This window comes from Oncorhynchus keta, unplaced genomic scaffold, assembly GCF_023373465.1.
Source record: "Oncorhynchus keta strain PuntledgeMale-10-30-2019 unplaced genomic scaffold, Oket_V2 Un_contig_12907_pilon_pilon, whole genome shotgun sequence".
NCBI classification, from domain to species: domain Eukaryota; kingdom Metazoa; phylum Chordata; class Actinopteri; order Salmoniformes; family Salmonidae; genus Oncorhynchus; species Oncorhynchus keta.
Genome location: NW_026278046.1, coordinates 34,946 through 45,326, shown reverse-complemented (window position 1 = coordinate 45,326; position 10,381 = coordinate 34,946).

Sequence of the window (10,381 nt, the reverse complement as noted above, 5' to 3'; positions counted from 1 at the left end):
CGACACGACACCTCAGCTCAGGACACGGCCACGACACCTCAGCTCAAGGACCGACACGACACTCAGCTCACACGACACCTCAGCTCAGGACCACGACCGACACCTCAGCTCAGGACACGACCGCGACACCTCAGCTCAGGACCGCGACCACGACACCTCAGCTCAGGACCACGACCACGACACCTCAGCTCAGGACACGACCCCGACACCTCAGCTCAGGACACCTCAGCTCAGGACCCACGACACCTCCAGCTCAGGACACGACACCTCAGCTCAGGACACGACCCGACACCTCAGCTCAGGACACGACCACGACACTTCAGCTCAGGACACGACCGACACCTCAGCTCAGGACCACGACCGACACTTCAGCTCAGGACCGCGACCACGACACTTCAGCTCAGGACACGACGACCTCAGCTCAGACCACGACACCTCAGCTCAGGACCGACGACCACGACACTTCAGCTCAGGACGACCGCGACACTTCAGCTCAGGACACGACCGCGACACCTCAGCCAGGACCACGACACCGGACCACGACACCTCAAGCTCAGACCACGACCGACAGGACACTCGGCACACACCTCCAGGACACAACACAACAGCTCAGGACACAACACCTCAGCTCACACACCCTCAGCTCAGGACACAACACCTCACCAGGACACCACCTCAGCTCAGGACACAACACCTCAGCTCAGGACACAACACCTCAGCTCAGGACACAACACCTCAGCTCAGGACACAACACCTCAGCTCAGGACACAACACCTCAGCTCAGGACACAACTCAGGACACAACAGCTCAGGACACAACACCTCAGCTCAGGACACAACACACACTCAGCTCAGGACACGACACGCTCACACCTCAGCTCAGGACACACAACACCTCAGCTCAGGACACAACACCTCAGCTCAGGACACAACACCTCAGCTCAGGACACAACACCTCAGCTCAGGACACAACACCTCAGCTCAGGACAACACCTCAGCTCAGGACACACCTCAGCTCAGGACACAACACACACCTCAGCTCAGGAAACAACACAACACCTCAGCTCAGGACACACAACACCTCAGCTCAGGACACACACCTCAGCTCAGGACACAACACCTCAGCTCAGGACACAACACACACCTCAGCTCAGGACACGACAACACCTCAGCTCAGGACACGACACGACACCTCAGCTCAGGACACGACGACACCTCAGCTCAGGACACGACACGACACCTCAGCTCAGGACACGACACGACACCTCAGCTCAGGACACGACACGACACCTCAGCTCAGGACACGACCACAACCTCAGCTCAGGACTCAGGACACACCACACCTCAGCTCAGGACACAACACACCTCAGCTCAGGACACAACACCACCTCAGCTCAGGACACGACCACGACACCTCAGCTCAGGACCACGACACGACACCTCAGCTCAGGACACGACCGACACCTCAGCTCAGGACACGACACACCTCAGCTCACCACGACACCTCAGCTCAGGACACGACCACGACACCTCAGCTCAGGACACGACACGACACCTCAGCTCAGGACAACGACACGACACCTCAGCTCAGGAAACGACACGACACCTCAGCTCAGGACACGACCACGACACCTCAGCTCAGGACACGACACACTCAGGACACCACGACACCTCAGCTCAGGACACGACCACGACACCTCAGCTCAGGACACGACACCTCAGCTCAGGACACCTCAGCTCAGGACACGACACGACACCTCAGCTCAGGACACGACACGACACCTCAGCTCAGGACCGACACGACACCTCAGCTCAGGACACGACACACCTCAGCTCAGGACACGACACCTCAGCTCAGGACACGACCACGACACCTCAGCTCAGGACACGACCCTCAGCGACACCTCAGCTCAGGACACGACGACACCTCAGCTCAGGACACCTCGACAGCTCAGCTCAGGACACGACCACGACACCTCAGCTCAGGACCGACGACACCTCAGCTCAGGACACGACCGACACACCTCAGCTCAGGACACGACCACGACACCTCAGCTCAGGACACGACCGCGACCCTCAGCTCAGGACACGACACCTCAGCTCAGGACCGACCACGACACCTCAGCTCAGGACCGACCACGACACCTCAGCTCAGGACCGCGACGACACCACCTCAGCTCAGGACCGCGACACCTCAGCTCAGGACACGACACCTCAGCTCAGGACACGACCACGACACCTCAGCTCAGGACACGACCACGACACCTCAGCTCAGGACACGACACCACCTCAGCTCAGGACACGACGACACCTCAGCTCAGGACACGACACGACACCTCAGCTCAGGACACGACCACGACACCTCAGCTCAGGACACGACGACTCACGACACCTCAGCTCAGGACACGACACTTCACCTCAGCTCAGACTCGACACCTCAGCTCAGGACACGACGACACCTCAGCTCAGGACGACACCTCAGCTCAGGACACGACCACGACACCTCAGCTCAGGACACGACACCTCAGCTCAGGACCACGACACCTCAGCTCAGGACGGACCCTCAGCTCAGACCACGACACTTCAGCTCAGGACTACCACGACACCTCAGCTCAGGACCGACACGACACCTCAGCTCAGGACACGACCACGACACCTCAGCTCAGGACACGACCGCGACACCTCAGCTCAGGACCGCGACCACGACACCTCAGCTCAGGACACGACACCTCAGCTCAGGACACACGACACCTCAGCTCAGGACACGACCGACACCTCAGCTCAGGACCGACGACACCTCAGCTCAGGACACGACACGACAGCTCAGGACAGGACACGACCAGGACGACACCTCAGCTCAGGACACGACACGACACCTCAGCTCAGGACACGACACCTCAGCTCAGGACCGCGACCACGACACCTCAGCTCAGGACACGGCACACGACACGACACGACACGACACCTCAGCTCAGGACCACGACACCTCAGCTCAGGACACGACCACGACACCTCAGCTCAGGACACGACACACCTCAGCTCAGGACACGACACGACACCTCAGCTCAGGACACGACTCACCTCAGCTCAGGACACGACACCACCTCAGCTCAGGACACGACCACGACACCTCAGCTCAGGACACGACCACGACACCTCAGCTCAGCTCAGGACGACACCTCAGCTCAGGACACGACACCTCAGCTCAGGACCACGACACCTCAGCTCAGGACACGACACCTCAGCTCAGGACCACGACACCTCAGCTCAGGACACGACACCTCAGCTCAGGACGACACCTCAGCTCAGGACACGACACGACACCTCAGCTCAGGACACGACCACGACACCTCAGCTCAGACCACGACACCTCAGCTCAGGACCGACGACCACGACACCTCAGCTCAGGACACGACACGACCGACACCTCAGCTCAGGACACGACACCCTCAGCTCAGGACCACGACACGACACCTCAGCTCAGGACCACGACACCTCAGCTCAGACACGACCGACACCTCAGCTCAGGACACGACGACACCTCAGCTCAGGACACGACCACGACACCTCAGCTCAGGACACGACACCTCGACAGGACGACACCTCAGCTCAGGACCGCGACCCGACACCTCAGCTCAGGACCGACCGCGACCCTCAGCTCAGGACCGCGACGACACCTCAGCTCAGGACCGACGACCTCAGCTCCAGGACACCACGACACCTCAGCTCAGGACACGACCACGACACCTCAGCTCAGGACCGACCACGACACCTCAGCTCAGGACCGACCACGACACCTCAGCTCAGGACACGACCACGACACCTCAGCTCAGGACCGCGACCGACGACACCTCAGCTCAGGACCACGACCACGACACCTCAGCTCAGGACCACGACACGACAGCTCAGCTCACACCTCAGCTCAGACACGACACCTCAGCTCAGGACCACGACACCTCAGCTCAGGACACGACCACGACACCTCAGCTCAGGACACGACCACGACACCTCAGCTCAGGACACGACCACGACACCTCAGCTCAGGACACGACCACGACACCTCAGCTCAGGACACGACCACGACACCTCAGCTCAGGACACGACCACGACACCTCAGCTCAGGACACGACCGACACCTCAGCTCAGGACACGACACGACACCTCAGCTCAGGACACGACCACGACACCTCAGCTCAGGACACGACTCGACACCTCAGCTCAGGACACGACCACGACACCTCAGCTCAGGACACCTCACCTCAGCTCAGGACCGCGACACGACACCTCAGCTCAGGACACGACCACGACACCTCAGCTCAGGACACGACACCTCAGCTCAGGACACGACCGCGACACCACCTCAGCTCAGGACCGACGACCACGACACCTCAGCTCAGGACACGACCACGACACCTCAGCTCAGGACACGACCACGACACCTCAGCTCAGGACACGACACACGCTCAGGACACGACTCAGCTCAGGACACGACACGACACCTCAGCTCAGGACACGACCACGACACCTCAGCTCAGGACACGACGACACCTCAGCTCAGGACGACACACCTCAGCTCAGGACACGACGACACCTCAGCTCAGGACACGACCACGACACCTCAGCTCAGGACACGACCACGACACCTCAGCTCAGGACACGACACGACACCTCAGCTCAGGACACGACCACGACACCTCAGCTCAGGACACGACCACGACACCTCAGCTCAGGACCGACGACACCTCAGCTCAGGACACGACACGACACCTCAGCTCAGGACACGACCACGACACCTCAGCTCAGGACACGACACACCTCAGCTCAGACCGACACGACACCTCAGCTCAGGACACGACCACGACACCTCAGCTCAGGACACGACCGACACCTCAGCTCAGGACACGACCACGACACCTCAGCTCAGGACCACGACACCTCAGCTCAGGACACGACACCTCAGCTCAGGACACGACCACGACACCTCAGCTCAGGACACGACCACGACACCTCAGCTCAGGACACGACCACGACACCTCAGCTCAGGACACGACACGACACCTCAGCTCAGGACACGACCACGACACCTCAGCTCAGGACACGACCACGACACCTCAGCTCAGGACACGACCACGACACCTCAGCTCAGGACACGACCACGACACCTCAGCTCAGGACACGACCACGACACCTCAGCTCAGGAAACGACCACGACACCTCAGCTCAGGACCGACGACACTTCAGCTCAGGACCACGACACCACTTCAGCTCAGCTCAGGACCACGACACCTCAGCTCAGGACACGACCGCGACACCTCAGCTCAGGACCGCGACCGCGACACCTCAGCTCAGGACACCGCGACACGACACCTCAGCTCAGGACCGCGACCGCGACACCTCAGCTCAGGACCGACCACGAGCTCAGGACACGACCGACACCTCAGCTCAGGACACGACCACGACACCTCAGCTCAGGACCACGACACCTCAGCTCAGGACACGACACGCTCACGACACTCAGCTCAGGACACGACACACTCAGCTCAGGACACGACCACGACACCTCAGCTCAGGACACGACCACGACACCTCAGCTCAGGACACGACCACGACACCTCAGCTCAGGACACGACGACACCTCAGCTCAGGACACAACACTCAGCTCAGGACACAACACACTTCAGCTCAGGACACGACACACACCTCAGCTCAGGACACAACACCTCAGCTCAGACACAACACCTCAGCTCAGGACACCTCAGCTCAGGACACAACGACCACACAACACCTCAGCTCAGGACTCAGGACTCAGGACACAACACCTCAGCTCAGGACACAACACCTCAGCTCAGGACACGACACCTCAGCTCAGGACACACACACCTCAGCTCAGGACACAACACCTCAGCTCAGGACACACACACCTCAGCTCAGGACACGACACCACCTCAGCTCAGGACACACACCACCTCAGCTCAGGACGACACGCTCACACACCTCAGCTCAGGACACGACACCTCAGCTCAGGACCGCGACCACGACACCTCAGCTCAGGACACGACCACGACACCTCAGCTCAGGACAACACGACACCTCAGCTCAGGACACAACACGACACCTCAGCTCAGGACACGACACGACACCTCAGCTCAGGACACGACCACGACACCTCAGCTCAGGACACGACCACGACACCTCAGCTCAGGACACGACCACGACACCTCAGCTCAGGACACGACACCTCACGACACCTCAGCTCAGGACACGACACGACACCTCAGCTCAGGACACGACACGACACCTCAGCTCAGGACACGACACCTCAGCTCAGGACACGACCACGACACCTCAGCTCAGGACACGACACGACACCTCAGCTCAGGACACGACACGACACCTCAGCTCAGGACACGACGACACCTCAGCTCAGGACTCAGCTCAGACACGACCACACACCTCAGCTCAGGACACGACACGACACCTCAGCTCAGGACACGACACGACACCTCAGCTCAGGACACGACACGACACCTCAGCTCAGGACACGACCACGACACCTCAGCTCAGGACACGACACGACACCTCAGCTCAGGACACGACCACGACACCTCAGCTCAGGACACGACCACGACACCTCAGCTCAGGACACGACACGACACCTCAGCTCAGGACACGACACGACACCTCAGCTCAGGACACGACACCACCTCAGCTCAGGACACGACCACGACACCTCAGCTCAGGACACACGACCACACACCTCAGCTCAGGACACGACCACGACACCTCAGCTCAGGACACGACCACGACACCTCAGCTCAGGACACGACACGACACCTCAGCTCAGGACACGACACCACCTCAGCTCAGGACCGGACACGACACCTCAGCTCAGGACACGACACGACACCTCAGCTCAGGACACGACCACGACACCTCAGCTCAGGACACGACCACGACACCTCAGCTCAGGACACGACCACGACACCTCAGCTCAGGACACGACACCACCTCAGCTCAGGACACGACGACACCTCAGCTCAGGACACGACGACACCTCAGCTCAGGACACGACACCTCAGCTCAGGACACGACACCTCACCTCAGCTCAGGACACGACCACGACACCTCAGCTCAGGACACGACCACGACACCTCAGCTCAGGACCACGACCACGACACCTCAGCTCAGGACACGACCACGACACCTCAGCTCAGGACACGGACCTCGACACGTGACCGACCACGACACCTCAGCTCAGGACACGACCACGACACCTCAGCTCAGGACAGGACCACGACACCTCAGCTCAGGACACGACCACGACACCTCAGCTCACACGACACGACACCTCAGCTCAGGACACGACGACACCTCAGCTCAGGACACGACACCACCTCAGCTCAGGACACGACGACACCTCAGCTCAGGACACGACACCTCAGCTCAGGACCGCGACCGACGACACCTCAGCTCAGGACACGACCACGACACCTCAGCTCAGGACACGACCGCGACACCTCAGCTCAGGACAGCTCAGGACAGGACCGCGACACCTCAGCTCAGGACACGACACGACACCTCAGCTCAGGACACGACACCTCAGCTCAGGACACGACCACGACACCTCAGCTCAGGACACGACCACGACACCTCAGCTCAGGACACGACCACGACACCTCAGCTCAGGACCACGACCACGACACCTCAGCTCAGGACCACGACCACGACACTCAGCTCAGCTCAGCTCAGGACACGACCGACACCTCAGCTCAGGACACGACCACGACACCTCAGCTCAGGACACGACCACGACACCTCAGCTCAGGACACGACCACGACACTCAGCTCAGGACACGACTCAGCTCAGGACACGACACGACACCTCAGCTCAGGACTCAGCTCAGACCGACACGACACCTCAGCTCAGGACACGACACGACACCTCAGCTCAGGACACGACCACGACACCTCAGCTCAGGACACGACACGACACCTCAGCTCAGGACACGACCACGACACCTCAGCTCAGGACACGACCACGACACCTCAGCTCAGGACACGACCGACACCTCAGCTCAGGACGACCACGACACCTCAGCTCAGGACACGACACGACACCTCAGCTCAGGACACGACCACGACACCTCAGCTCAGGACTCACGACACGACACCTCAGCTCAGGACACGACACGACACCTCAGCTCAGGACACGACACCTCAGCTCAGACACGACACCTCAGCTCAGGACACGACACCTCAGCTCAGGACACGACCACGACACCTCAGCTCAGGACACGACCGCGACACCTCAGCTCAGGACACGACACGACACCTCAGCTCAGGACACGACACCAGCGACACCTCAGCTCAGGACACGACACCTCAGCTCAGGACCACGACACCTCAGCTCAGGACACGACCACGACACCTCAGCTCAGGACCGCGACACCACCTCAGCTCAGGACACGACACGACACCACCAGCTCAGGACACGACCACGACACCTCAGCTCAGGACACACCACGACACCTCAGCTCAGGACACGACCACGACACCTCAGCTCAGGACACGACACCTCACGACACCTCAGCTCAGGACACGACCACGACACCTCAGCTCAGGACACGACACGACACTCAGCTCAGGACACGACACGACACCTCAGCTCAGGACACGACCACGACACCTCAGCTCAGGACACGACCACGACACCTCAGCTCAGGACCGACGACACCTCAGCTCAGGACCACGACACCTCAGCTCAGGACCGCGACCACGACACCTCAGCTCAGGACACGACCACGACACCTCAGCTCAGGACACGACCACGACACCTCAGCTCAGGACACGACCACGACACCTCAGCTCAGGACCGCGACCGACGACACCTCAGCTCAGGACACGACGACACCTCAGCTCAGGACACGACACGACACCTCAGCTCAGGACACGACCGCGACACCTCAGCTCAGGACACGACGCTCAGGACCGACACACACTCAGCTCAGGACACGACCGACGACCTCAGCTCAGGACACGACACGACACTCAGCTCAGGACCGCGACACACCTCAGCTCAGGACCACGACACCTCAGCTCAGGACCGACCTTCGACACCTCAGCTCAGGACCGACGACCGCGACACTCAGCTCAGGACCGCGACCACGACACTCAGCTCAGGACCGCGACCACGACACTCAGCTCAGGACCACCACAGACACTCAGCTCAGGACACGACACACCTCAGCTCAGGACCGCGACACGACTCAGCTCAGGACACGACCGCGACACCTCAGCTCAGGACACGACCGCGACACCTCAGCTCAGGACACCACGACACCTCAGCTCAGGACCGCGACCACGACACCTCAGCTCAGGACACGACGACACTTCAGCTCAGGACACGACACCTCAGGACACGACACGACACCTCAGCTCAGGACACGACACGACACCTCAGCTCAGGACACGACCACGACACCTCAGCACGACACCTCACCTCAGGACACGACACACACCTCAGCCACACACGACACCTCAGGACACGACACACACCTCAGCTCAGGACACGACACGACACCTCAGCTCAGGACACACACACACCTCAGCTCAGGACACAACACACCTCAGCTCAGGACACAACACCACCTCAGCTCAGGACACAACACCTCAGCTCAGGACACACACACCTCAGCTCAGGACACGACACCACCTCAGCTCAGGACACACACCACCTCAGCTCAGGACACGACACGACACCTCAGCTCAGGACACGACAACACAACACCTCAGCTCAGGACACAACACGACACCTCAGCTCAGGACACGACACAACACCTCAGCTCAGGACACAACACCTCAGCTCAGGACACAACACCTCAGCTCAGGACACAACACCTCAGCTCAGGACACCACACCTCAGCTCAGGACACAACACCTCAGCTCAGGACACAACACCTCAGCTCAGGACACGACACGACACCTCAGCTCAGGACACGACACCTCAGCTCAGGACACGACCTCAGCTCAGGACACAACACACCTCAGCTCAGGACACGACACCTCAGCTCAGGACACGACACCTCACCTCAGGACACGACACGACACCTCAGCTCAGGACACGACACGACACCTCAGCTCAGGACACGACACGACACCTCAGCTCACGACACGACACGACACCTCAGCTCACGACACGACACGACACCTCAGCTCAGGACACGACCACGACACCTCAGCTCAGGACACGACACGACACCTCAGCTCAGGACACGACACGACACGACACCTCAGCTCAGCTCAGGACCGACCACGACACCTCAGCTCAGGACCACGACACACCTCAGCTCAGGACACGACACCTCAGCTCAGGACACCTCAGC